Source organism: Scyliorhinus torazame, chromosome 1 (assembly GCF_047496885.1).
Source record: "Scyliorhinus torazame isolate Kashiwa2021f chromosome 1, sScyTor2.1, whole genome shotgun sequence".
Lineage (NCBI taxonomy): Eukaryota > Metazoa > Chordata > Chondrichthyes > Carcharhiniformes > Scyliorhinidae > Scyliorhinus > Scyliorhinus torazame.
The window spans coordinates 368283070-368295645 of record NC_092707.1 but is presented as its reverse complement, the minus strand read 5'-3'; the positions used below and the strand labels follow the sequence as shown (position 1 = coordinate 368295645).

Here is a 12576-nt window from a genome sequence, read left to right as displayed (position 1 = left end):
TTTTACCCTTTAATGTACACAGTGCACAGTACTGTTCCTGGTCGCCAAGAAAGTGAGACCCATTGCAATGGCCCCCACCCCGCGAGACACCACTGAGCTTCACTCTTTTCTTGGACTAGTAAATTATTAAGAACAATTTATTCTGAATCTAGCAATCATCCTGGCCCCCCTTCACTTGCTCCTCAAGAAGTACCAGTCTTGGGAATGCAGCAAGGCCTAGGATGAGGCGTTTAAGAAGGTGAAACAGCGGTTGACCTCGTGGGGGTGTTGGCGCATTTCGATGCTTCTAAACCATTATATGTCACATGTGATGCTTTGCCGATTGGGATTGAGGCAGTCCTATATCATCGGATGAGCGATGGCCGTGAACATCTGTTCGCCTTTGCCTCTGGATGCTGACTACAGCTGAGATAATATATGCCCAAATAGAAAAAGGTCTGGCAGTCATATTCGTTGTAAAACAGTTCCATCAGTACGTCTATGGCTGCCATTTCTTTAGCGTTGCAGACCACAAGCCATTGCCGGGTCTCTTCTGTGAAGACAAGATGATCCCGCCAATTTTGTCTGTGAGGATTCAGCGTTGGGCCTTGTTATTTGATGCTTACGAATACTCTTTCGAGCATCCAGCTGTAGATAAGCATAACTCATGTCCAGTTTCATAAATGTCCAGTCACTGGCTAATGTTCATCCTCGATGCACAGTAAAGGATAACGGTCCAACCTCAAAGTCGTGTTCACTGTCACTCAGGGATCCAGATTGTGCATGCCGTCTTCCCCTGCAGGCTGATAGCTTTAAGTTCCTGGGGGTCACCATCACTAACAGTCTGTCCTGGTCCACTCACGTTGATGCAACAGTCAAGAAAGCCCAACAACAACTCTACTTCCTATGGAAGCTAAAGAAATTTGGCATGTCTGCATCGACTCTCACAAACTTCTACTGATGTGCGATAGAGAACATCCTAACCGGCTGCATCACAGCCTGGTTTGGCAACTGCTCGGTCCAAGATCGCAAGAAACTGCAGAGTGTGGTGAACTCAGCCTGACGCATCACACAAGCTTGCCACCCCCACATTGATTCTGTATACACCTCCCGCTGCCTCAGGAAGGCAGATAGCATTATCAGAGACCGCTCCCACCCAGGCATTGCCTTCTTCCAGACCCTTCCATCAGGCAGAAGATACAGAAGTTTGAAGACCCGCACATCCAGACATAGGAACAGCTTCTTCCCCACAGCTATAAGACTCCTCAACCACTCCCCCTTGGACTGATTTGTTCCCTGGAAGAACACTATTCACGACGCCCTATGCTTCTCTTGCTCATGTATTTGCTTTGTTTTGGCCCCTTGTTCCGCACTGTAACAAATCACTGTTTGTCGATGTACCATTTGTCAATGTTTTCTATTGATTATTCTTTTGTCTACTATGTACGTACTGTGTACGTTCCTTCGGCCGCAGAAAAATACTTTTCACTGTACTTCAGTACATGTGACAATAAATCAAATCAATCAATCGATCAATCAGACCGAATCCGCAAACTCAGCAATGGAGTCGCTGTCCTGAATTTTGTGGACTTCTTGCCCGTCACTGCATTGAGTATTCATGATTGGATGCAAACTGACACCGTACTTGCCAAGGTGAGGCACCCGGTGCTATACGGTAGCCAGCATCGACAGCTACCAGGGGAGTTGAAGGCTTTCTCCTCCAGGTTGTCGGAGCTAACCGTGGAAGATGGTAGCCTCCTGTGGATCACAAAGGTTGTTGTTGCAGTAAAGGGCCAGGCAATTGTGTTGAAGGACCCTCATAAAGATACCCCGGATGTCCCAAGTGAAGGTGCTGGCGAGAAGCTACGTCTGGTGGCCAAGTTTGGACACGTATATTGAGATTTTAGCCCAACAGTTCTCCATCTATCATCTATCTTTCTATCTCAAAGAGCATCAGAAGCTCTCCGCAGCGGCACACCTGTGGTAGTGGCATGAACGCCCCAGGGCTCGCGTACATGCCGATTCCGCAGGTCCATTCCTGGGTTCAATGTTTCTCGTCCTTTTGGATGACTGCTCAAAATGGCTGGAGGTCCACAAAATGGTAATGATCACTTCCCGGGCGATCTTTGAGCGATTGCGCATTTCCTTAACCAATCACCGAATCCCAGAAATGCTCGTAGCAGATAACGGGGCCTCTTTCACATGTGAAGAGTTTGCCACTTTTGTGAAAAGTAACGGGATTCGCCATGTCCGCACTCCCCATACCATCCGGCACCGAATGGCTTGGCAGAGAGGGCCGTGTAGACGGTTAAAAGAGGGCTAACAAAACAGACTTCGGGCTCAATGGACACAAGACTGGCAAGACTTTTAATCTCGTACAGGACCGCGCCACATGCATTAACTGGGGCAGCCCCCGCTGAGATGGTAAAGGGTCGTAGGCTTTGTACACGACAGAGTTTGATTATCACGGACATCGTCGTGAAGGTGCGCCATATCCAGGATATGCAATTGCCTGGTTCTACATCGACCTCTTCGACACTTCGCACCTGACGACACGGGTGTTGATTCGTAACTTCAACGACGGTGCTTGCTGGCTCTCTGAGATTGTCATCCGCCAAACAGGACCAGTCTCTTACCAAGTTTGGGTCCGGGGGCAACTGATGAGATGGCATTTGGATCACATTCGCTCACGGAGATTGATCCCTCGTGAGGTCCCTCAAAAGAAACCTGTCCTGGATCTCCATTGCCGAAACAACCTGCTGTGATGCCTCCAATTCCTCTCAATGCCGAAATGACCGACATTGTATCTTCCAACTCTGAAATGGGGACGCAGATTTTTCCCTCCCCCTCCCACCCCCAACACAGAAAACCCAACCAACCTAAACTCATTACCTCACCCAACAAACAAAACAGAAACCACTCCCACCCCAAGTATCTAGCCACAGCCCAACCCCCACTTTGCTTCCGTTAGCTAGCAAAACCACTAGCCAGGGGCCCTAGCCAGCAAGTCAGTGAGAGAGAAAAAAAAGGAATATCCCAACCAGAAAGGGCCAGATACCCACTTACCCCAGTCCCTCACCCAAACCAAAAATACATATTAGGCAAAACAATAAATAGTCGACTTCCGGGTGCGGCGATGACCAGCTAAGTCGCACGTTTCGGCAGCTCCCGGTGGAACGGACTTTTGGGCACTTTTTAAAAAAATATATTTTATTGAAAATTTTTGGTCAACCATCACAGTACATTGTGTATCCTTTACACAATAATATAACAGTATAAATAACAATGACCTGTTTTATAAACAAAGAATAAATAATATATAACAAAAACGAAAACTAAAACTAAATGGCAACTGCCTTGTCTCAGATAAACACTCTCCAAAAATATGATTTAACAGTCCAATATACAATTATTTATAGCAACGACCTATACATATTATACATGTATATTAACAACCCTGAGAGTCCTTCTGGTTCCCCCCCCCCCCCCCCCCCCCCACCCGCCCCCCCCCCCACCCCTCCCGGGCTGCTGCTGCTGCCTTCTTCTTTTCCATTCCCTCTATCTTTCTGTGAGGTATTCGACGAACGGTTGCCACCACCTGGTGAACCCTTGAGTCGATCCCCTTAGGACGAACTTAATCCGTTCCAGCTTTATAAACCCTGCCATGTCATTTATCCAGGTCTCCACCCCCGGGGGCTTGGCTTCCTTCCACATCAACAGTATCCTGCGCCGGGCTACTAGGGACGCAAAGGCCAAAACATCGGCCTCTCTCGCCTCCTGCACTCCCGGCTCTTGCGCAACCCCAAATATAGCCAACCCCCAGCTTGGTTCGACCTGGACCCCCACTACTTTCGAAAGCACCTTTGTCACCCCCACCCAGAACCCCTGTAGTGCCGGACAGGACCAAAACATGTGGGTGTGATTCGCTGGGCTTCTCGAGCATCTCGCACACCTATCCTCTACCCCAAAAAATTTACTGAGCCGTGCTCCAGTCATATGCGCCCTGTGTAACACCTTAAATTGAATCAGGCTTAGCCTGGCACACGAGGACGATGAGTTTCCCCTACTCAGGGCATCCACCCACAGCCCCTCCTCAATCTCCTCCCCCAGCTCTTCTTCCCATTTCTCTTTCAGCTCATCTACCATAATCTCCCCCTCGTCCCTCATTTCCCTATATATATCTGACACCTTACCGTCCCCCACCCATGTCTTTGAGATCACTCTGTCCTGCACCTCATGCGTCGGGAGCTGCGGGAATTCCCTCACCTGTTGCCTCGCAAAAGCCCTCAGTTGCATATACCGGAATGCATTCCCTTGGGGCAACCCATATTTCTCGGTCAGCGCTCCCAGACTTGCGAACTTCCCATCCACAAACAGATCTTTCAGTTGCGTTACTCCTGCTCTTTGCCATATTCCAAATCCCCCATCCATTCTCCCCGGGGCAAACCTATGGTTATTTCTTATCAGGGACCCCACCAAGGCTCCCGTCTTTCCCCTATGCCTTCACCACTGTCCCCAAATTTTCAAAGTCGCCACCACCACCGGGCTTGTGGTGTATTTCTTCGGTGAGAACGGCAATGGGGCCGTCACCATAGCTTGTAGGCTAGTCCCCCTACAGGACGCCCTCTCCAATCTCTTCCACGCCGCTCCCTCCTCTTCTCCCATCCACTTACTCGCCATTGAGATATTGGCGGCCCAGTAGTACTCACTTAGGCTCGGTAGTGCCAGCCCCCCCCTATCCCTACTACGCTGTAAGAATCCCTTCCTCACTCTCGGGGTCTTCCCGGCCCACACAAAACTCATGATACTCTTTTCAATCCTTTTGAAAAAAGCCTTCGTGATCACCACCGGGAGGCACTGAAACACAAAGAGGAATCTCGGGAGGACTACCATTTTAACCGCCTGCACCCTCCCTGCCAGTGACAGGGATACCATGTCCCATCTCTTGAAGTCATCCTCCATTTGTTCCACCAATCGCGTTAAATTTAACCTATGCAATGTACCCCAATTCTTGACTATCTGGATCCCCAAGTAACGAAAGTCCCTTGTTACCTTGCTCAGCGGAAAGTCCTCTATTTCTCTGCTCTGCTCCCCTGGATGCACCACAAACAACTCACTTTTCCCCATGTTCAGTTTATATCCTGAGAATTCTCCAAACTCCCGAAGTGTCCGCATTATCTCTGGCATCCCCTCCGCCGGGTCTGCTACATATAACCACAAATCATCCGCATACAGAGATACCCGGTGTTCTTCTCCTCCTCTAAGTACTCCCCTCCACTTCTTGGAACCCCTCAATGCTATTGCCAGGGGCTCAATCGCCAGTGCAAACAATAATGGGGACAGAGGGCATCCCTGCCTTGTCCCTCTATGGAGCCGAAAGTATGCAGATCCCCGTGCATTCGTGACCACACTCGCCACTGGGGCCCTATACAACAGCTGCACCCATCCAACATACTCATCTCCAAAACCAAATCTCCTCAGCACCTCCCACAGATAATCCCACTCCACTCTATCAAATGCTTTCTCGGCATCCATCGCCACCACTATCTCCGATTCCCCCTCTGGTGAGGGCATCATCATTACCCCTAGCAGCCTCCGTATATTCGTATTCAGCTGTCTTCCCTTCACAAACCCAGTTTGGTCCTCATGGACCACCCTCGGGACACAATCCTTTATCCTCATTGCCATTACCTTGGCCAGAATCTTAGCGTCTACATTTAGGAGGGAAATAGGTCTATAGGACCCGCATTGCAGCGGGTCCTTTTCCTTCTTTAGGAGAAGCGATATCGTTGCCTCAGACATAGTCGGGGGCAGCTGTCCCCTTTCCTTTGCCTCATTAAAGGTCCTCATCAGTAGCGGGGCGAGCAAGTCCACATATTTCCTGTAAAATTCAACTGGGAATCCATCCGGTCCCGGAGCCTTCCCCGCCTGCATGCTCCTAATTCCTTTCACGACTTCCTCTATTTCAATCTCCCAGTCTCACCCTTTCCTGCTCCTCCACCTTGGGAAATTACAGCCGGTCCAGAAAGCCCATCATTCTCTCCCTCCCATCCGGGGGTTGAGCTTCGTATAATTTTTTATAAAATGACTTGAACACTCCATTCAATCTCTCCGCTCCCCGCTCCATCTCTCCTTCCTCATCCCTCACTCCCCCTATTTCCCTCGCTGCTCCCCTTTTCCTCAATTGGTGGGCCAGCAACCTGCTCGCCTTCTCCCCATATTCGTACTGTACACCCTGTGCCTTCCTCCACTGTGCCTCTGCAGTACCCGTTGTCAGCAAGTCAACTTCTACGTATATCCTTTGCCTTTCCCTGTACAGTCCCTCCTCCGGTGCCTCCGCATATTGCCTGTCCACCCTCAGAAGTTCTTGCAGCAACCGCTCCCGTTCCCTACTCTCCTGCTTTCCTTTATGTGCCCTTATTGATATCAGCTCCCCTCTAACCACTGCCTTCAGTGCCTCCCAGACCACTCCCACCTGGACCTCCCCATTTTCATTGAGTTCCAAGTACTTTTCAATGCACCATCTCACCCTTAGACACACCCCCTCATCTGCCATTAGTCCCATGTCCATTCTCCAGGGTGGGCGCCCTTCTGTTTCCTCCCCTATCTCCAAGTCCACCCAATGTGGAGTGTGATCCGAAATGGCTATAGCCGTATACTCCGTTCCCCTCACCTTCGGGATCAACGCCCTTCCCAAAACAAAAAAGTCTATTCGCGAATAGACTTTGTGGACATAGGAGAAAAACGAAAACTCCTTACTCCGAGGTCTGCTAAATCTCCACGGGTCTACTCCTCCCATCTGCTCCATAAAATCTTTAAGCACCTTGGCTGCTGCCGGCCTCCTTCCAGTCCTGGACCTCGACCTGTCCAGCCCTGGTTCCAACACCGTATTGAAATCTCCCCCCATTACCAACTTTCCCACCTCTAGGTCCGGGATGCGTCCTAGCATACGCCTCATAAAATTGGCATCATCCCAGTTCGGGGCATATACGTTTACCAAAACCACCGTCTCCCCCTGTAGTTTGCCACTCACCATCACGTATCTGCCCCCGCTATCCGCCACTATAGTCTTTGCCTCAAACATTACCCGCTTCCCCACTAATATAGCCACCCCCCTGTTTTTCGCATCTAGCCCCGAATGGAACACCTGCCCCACCCAACCTTTGCGTAGTCTCACCTGGTCTATCAGTTTCAAGTGCGTTTCCTGTAACATAACCACGTCTGCCTTAAGTTTCTTAAGGTGTGCGAGTACCCGTGCCCTCTTTATCAGCCCGTTCAGCCCTCTCACGTTCCACGTGATCAGCCGGGTTGGGGGGCTTTTTACCCCTCACCCCTTGTCGATTAGCCATCCCCTTTTTCCAGCTCCTCACCCGGTTCCCATCCAGCTGTGTCCCCCCCAGGCGGTGCTCCCCCGCCCATCCCACCCCATGCCAGCTCCCCCCTCTCCCCAGCAGCAGCAGCCCAATAATTACCCCCCCCCCGCTAGTTCCCCCACTAGCGTAGTTACACCCCCCATGTTGCTCCCAGAAGTCAGCAAACTCTGGCCGACCTCGGCTTCCCCCCGTGACCTCGGCTCGCACCGTGCGACGCCCCCTCCTTCCTACTTCCCTATTCCGCCATGATTATCATAGCGCGGGAACCGAGCCCGCGCTTCCTCCTTGGCCCCGCCCCCAATGGCCAACGCCCCATCTCCTCCAGCTCCTTTCCTCCCCCCACCACCTCCTGTGGAAGAGAGAAAAGTTACCACATCGCAGGATTAATAACATAAAACTCCTCTTTCCCCCCTTTTTACCCCCCTCTTCGTCCCCCATACTCGCCCCACCACTTTGTTTCAAACGTTCTTTTTTTTTTAAAATAACCCGCTCATTCCAATTTTTCTTCCACGATAAAAGCCCACGCCTCATCCGCCGTCTCAAAGTGCCTCCCTTGATATGTGACCCACAGTCTTGCCGGTTGCAGCATTCCGAATTTTATCTTCTTTCTGTGAAGCACCGCCTTGGCCCGATTAAAGCTCGCCCTCCTTCTCGCCACCTCCGCACTCCAATCTTGGTATACGCGGATCACCACGTTCTCCCACTTACTGCTCCGAGTTTTCTTTGCCCATCTAAGGACCGTCTCTTTGTCCTTAAAAAGGAGGAATCTCACCACTATGGCTCTTGGAATTTCTCCTGCTCTCGGTCCTCGCGCCATCACTCGGTGTGCTCCCTCCACCTCCAGCGGACCCGCCGGGGCCTCCGCTCCCATTAACGAGTGCAGCATCGTGCTCACATATGCCCCGACGTCCGCTCCCTCCGCACCTTCAGGCAGACCAAGAATCCTTAGGTTGTTCCTCCTCGCGTTGTTCTCCAGCACCTCCAGCCTTTCCACACATCGTTTATGGTGTGCCTCGTGCATCTCCGTCTTCACCACCAGGCCCTGTATGTCGTCCTCATTCTCGGCAGCCTTTGCCTTCACGACCCGAAGCTCCCGCTCCTGGGTCTTTTGCTCCTCCTTTAGCCCTTCGATCGCCTGTAATATCGGGGCCATCAGCTCCTTCTTCATTTCCTTTTTGAGTTCTTCCACGCAGCGTTTCAAAAACTCGTGTTGTTCAGGGCCCCATATTAAACTGCCACCTTCCAACGCCATCTTGGTTTTTGCTTGCCTTCCTTGCCGCTGCTCTAAAGGATCCACCGCAATCCGGCCACCTTCCTCTCCTTTTTTCATCCGTATCCAGGGGGGATTCCCTTCTGGTTCACCGCACAGTACTTTTAGCCGTTAAAATTGCCGTTGGGGCTTTTATTAAGAGCCCAAAAGTCCGTTCCACCGGGAGCTGCCGAAATTGCGACTCAGCTGGTCATCGCCGCACCCGGAAGTCGACTTTTGGGCTCTTAATGAGAGCCCCAACGGCAATTTTAACAGCTAAAAGCACTGTGCGGTAAACCAGAAGGGAATCCCCCCTGGACATGGATGGAAAAAGGAGAGGAAAGTGGCCGGATTGCGGTGGATCCTTTAGAGCAGCGGCAAGGAAGGCAAGCAAAAACCAAGATGGCGTCGGAAGGTGGCAGTTTAATATGGGGCCCTGAACAACACGAGTTCTTGAAGCGCTGCGTGGAAGAACTTAAAAAGGAGATGAAGAAGGAGCTGTTGGCCCCGATATTACAGGCGATTGAAGGGCTAAAGGATGAGCAAAAGACCCAGGAGCAGGAGCTTAGGGTCGTGAAGGCAAAGGCTGCCGAGAACGAGGACGATATACAGGGCCTGGTGGTGAAGACGGAGATGCACGAGGCACACCATAAAAGGTGTGTGGAAAGGCTGGAGGTGCTGGAGAATAATGCGAGGAGGAAGAATTTAAGGATTCTTGGTCTTCCCGAGGGTGCAGAGGGGGCGGACGTCGGGGCATATGTGAGCACGATGCTGCACTCGTTAATGGGATCGGAGGCCACGACGGGTCCGTTGGAGGTGGAGGGAGCCTATCGAGTTATGGCGCGAAGACCGAGGGCTGGAGAAATTCCCCGAGCCATAGTGGTGAGATTTCTCCGATATAAGGACAGAGAGATGGTCCTCAGATGGGCAAAGAAAACTCGGAGCAGTAGGTGGGAGAACGCGGTGATCCGCGTATATCAGGATTGGAGTGCGGAGGTGGCGAGAAGGAGGGCGAGCTTTAATCGGGCCAAGGCGGTGCTTCATAAAAGGAAGGTCAAATTTGGAATGCTGCAGCCGGCAAGACTGTGGGTCACACATCAAGGGAAACACCACTACTTTGAAACGGCGGATGAGGCATGGACATTTATTGTCGAAGAGAAATTGGAATAAGTGGGTTATATAAAAAAAAGAACGTTTGAGACAAAGTGGTGGGGCGAATATGGGGGGCGAAGAGGGGGGAAAAAGGGGGGAGAGGAGAGATGATTTTTAAGTTGTTAATCCTGCGACCCGGTAACTTTTCTCTCTTCCACTTGTTGTGGGGGAGGGAGGGAGGGAGGTGGAGGAGCTGGGGGCGTCGGCCATTGGGGGCGGGGCCAAAAGGGAAGCGCGGGCTTTGTTCCCGCGCTATGATAATTATGGCGGGAACAGGGAAGCAGGAAGGAGGGGGCGTCGCACAGTGCGTGCCGAGGTCACGGGGGAAGCCGAGGTCGGCCAGAGTTTTCTGACTTCTGGGAGCAACATGGGGGGTGCAATTACGCTAGTGGGGGATCTAGCGGGTGGGGTGGGGGGGGGGGTAAATGGGTTGCTGCTGCTGGGGAGAAGGGGGAGCTGGTATGGGGTGGGGTGGGCGGGGCGGGGTGGCGCCACCTGGGGGGGGGGACAGCTACGTGGGAACCGGGTGAGGAGCTGGTTAAAAAAAGGGGATGGCTAGTCGACAAGGGGGGGGGGGTAAAGAGCCCCCCAACCCGGCTGATCACGTGGAATGTGAGAGGGCTGAACGGGCCGATAAAGAGGGCACGGGTACTCGCACACCTAAAGAAACTTAAGGCAGATGTGGTTATGCTACAGGAGACGCATTTGAAACTGATTGACCAGGTCAGACTACGCAAAGGATGGGTGGGGCAGGTGTTTCATTCGGGGCTAGATGCGAAAAACAGGGGGGTGGCTATACTAGTGGGGAAGCGGGTAATGTTTGAGGCAAAGACCATAGTGGCGGATAGTGGGGGCAGATACGTGATGGTGAGTGGCAAATTACAGGGGGAGGCGGTGGTCTTAGTGAACGTATATGCCCCGAACTGGGATGGTGCCAACTTTATGAGGCGCATGCTAGGACGTATCCCGGACCTAGAGGCGGGGAAGCTGGTAATGGGTGGAGATTTTAACACGGTGCTGGAACCAGAGCTGGACAGATCGAGGTCCAGGAATGGAAGGAGGCCGGCAGCAGCTAGGGTGCGTAAGGACTTTATGGAGCAGATGGGAGGAGTAGACCCCTGGAGATTTAGTAGACCTAGGAGTAAGGAGTTTTCATTTTTCTCCTATGTCCACAAAGTTTATTCACGGATAGACTTTTTTGTTTTGGGAAGGGCGCTGATCCCGAAGGTGACGGGGACGGAGTATACGGCTATAGCTGTTTCGGATCACGCTCCACATTGGGTGGACTTGGAGATAGGGGAGGAAAAAGAACAGCGTCCACACTGGAGAATGAACATGGGACTATTGGCGGACGAGGGAGTGTGCTTAAGGATGAAGGGGTGTATTGAAAGGTACTTGGAACTCAATGATAATGGGGAGGTCCAGATGGGAGTGGTCTGGGAGGCGCTGAAGGCAGTGGTTAGAGGGGAGCTGATATCAATCAGGGCACATAAAGGAAAGCAGGAGAGTAGGGAACGGGAGCGGTTGCTGAAAGAACTTCTGAGGGTGGACAGGCAATATGCGGAGGCACCGGAGGAGGGACTATACAGGGAAAGGCAAGGGCTACATGTAGAATTTGATTTGCTGACTACGGGTAATGCAGAAGCACAGTGGAGGAAGGCACAGGGTGTACAGTACGAATATGGGGAGAAGGCGAGCAGGTTGCTGGCCCACCAACTGAGGAAAAGGGGAGCAGCGAGGGAGATAGGGGGAGTGAGAGATGAGGAGGGAGAGATGGAGCGGGGAGCGGAGAGAGTGAATGGAGTGTTCAAGGAATTCTATGAAAGATTATATGAAGCTCAGCCCCCAGATGGGAAGGAGAGAATGATGTGTTTTCTGGACCAGCTGGAATTTCCTAAGGTGGAGGAGCAGGAGAGGGTGGGACTGGGAGCACAGATTGAAACGGAGGAAGTAGTGAAAGGAATTAGGAGCATGCAGGCGGGGAAGGCCCCGGGACCAGGCAGATTCCCAGTTGAACTTTATAGGAAATATTTGGACTTGCTGGCCCCGCCACTGATGAGAACCTTTAATGAGGCAAGGGAAAGGGGGCAGCTGCCCCCGACTATGTCAGAGGCAACGATATCGCTCCTCCTAAAGAAGGAAAAAGACCCGCTGCAATGCGGGTCCTATAGGCCTATTTCCCTCCTGAACATGGACGCTAAGATTCTGGCCAAAGTAATGGCAATGAGGATAGAGGATTGTGTCCCGGGTGTGGTCCATGACGACCAAACTGGGTTTGTGAAGGGGAGACAGCTGAATACGAATATACGGAGGCTGCTAGGGGTAATGATGATGCCCCCACCAGAGGGGGAAGCGGAGATAGTGGTGGCGATGGATGCCGAGAAAGCATTTGATAGAGTGGAGTGGGATTATTTGTGGGAGGTGCTGAGGAGATTCGGCTTTGGAGATGGGTATATTAGATGGGTACAGCTGCTGTATAGGGCCCCGATGGCGAGCGTAGTCACGAATGGACGGGGGTCTGAATATTTTCGGCTCCATAGAGGGACGAGGCAGGGATGTCCTCTGTCCCCATTATTGTTTGCACTGGCGATTGAGCCCCTGGCAATAGCATTGAGGGGTTCCAGGAAGTGGAGGGGGGTACTCAGGGGAGGAGAAGAACACCGGGTAACTCTGTATGCGGACGATTTGTTGTTATATGTGGCGGACCCGGCGGAGGGGATGCCAGAGATAATGCGGATACTTGGGGAGTTTGGAGTTTTTTCAGGGTATAAATTGAACATGGGGAAAAGTGAGTTGTTCGTGGTGCATCCAGGGGAGCAGAGC

At 52.0% G+C, this 12576-nt stretch overlaps 1 protein-coding gene across 2 annotated transcripts in view; it reads right to left on the bottom strand.

Moving 5' to 3' along the window:
- Nucleotides 1-12576, bottom strand: part of LOC140426504 (CAP-Gly domain-containing linker protein 4) — a 628408-nt gene that overhangs the window by 299357 nt on the left and 316475 nt on the right. The window lies entirely within an intron of this gene.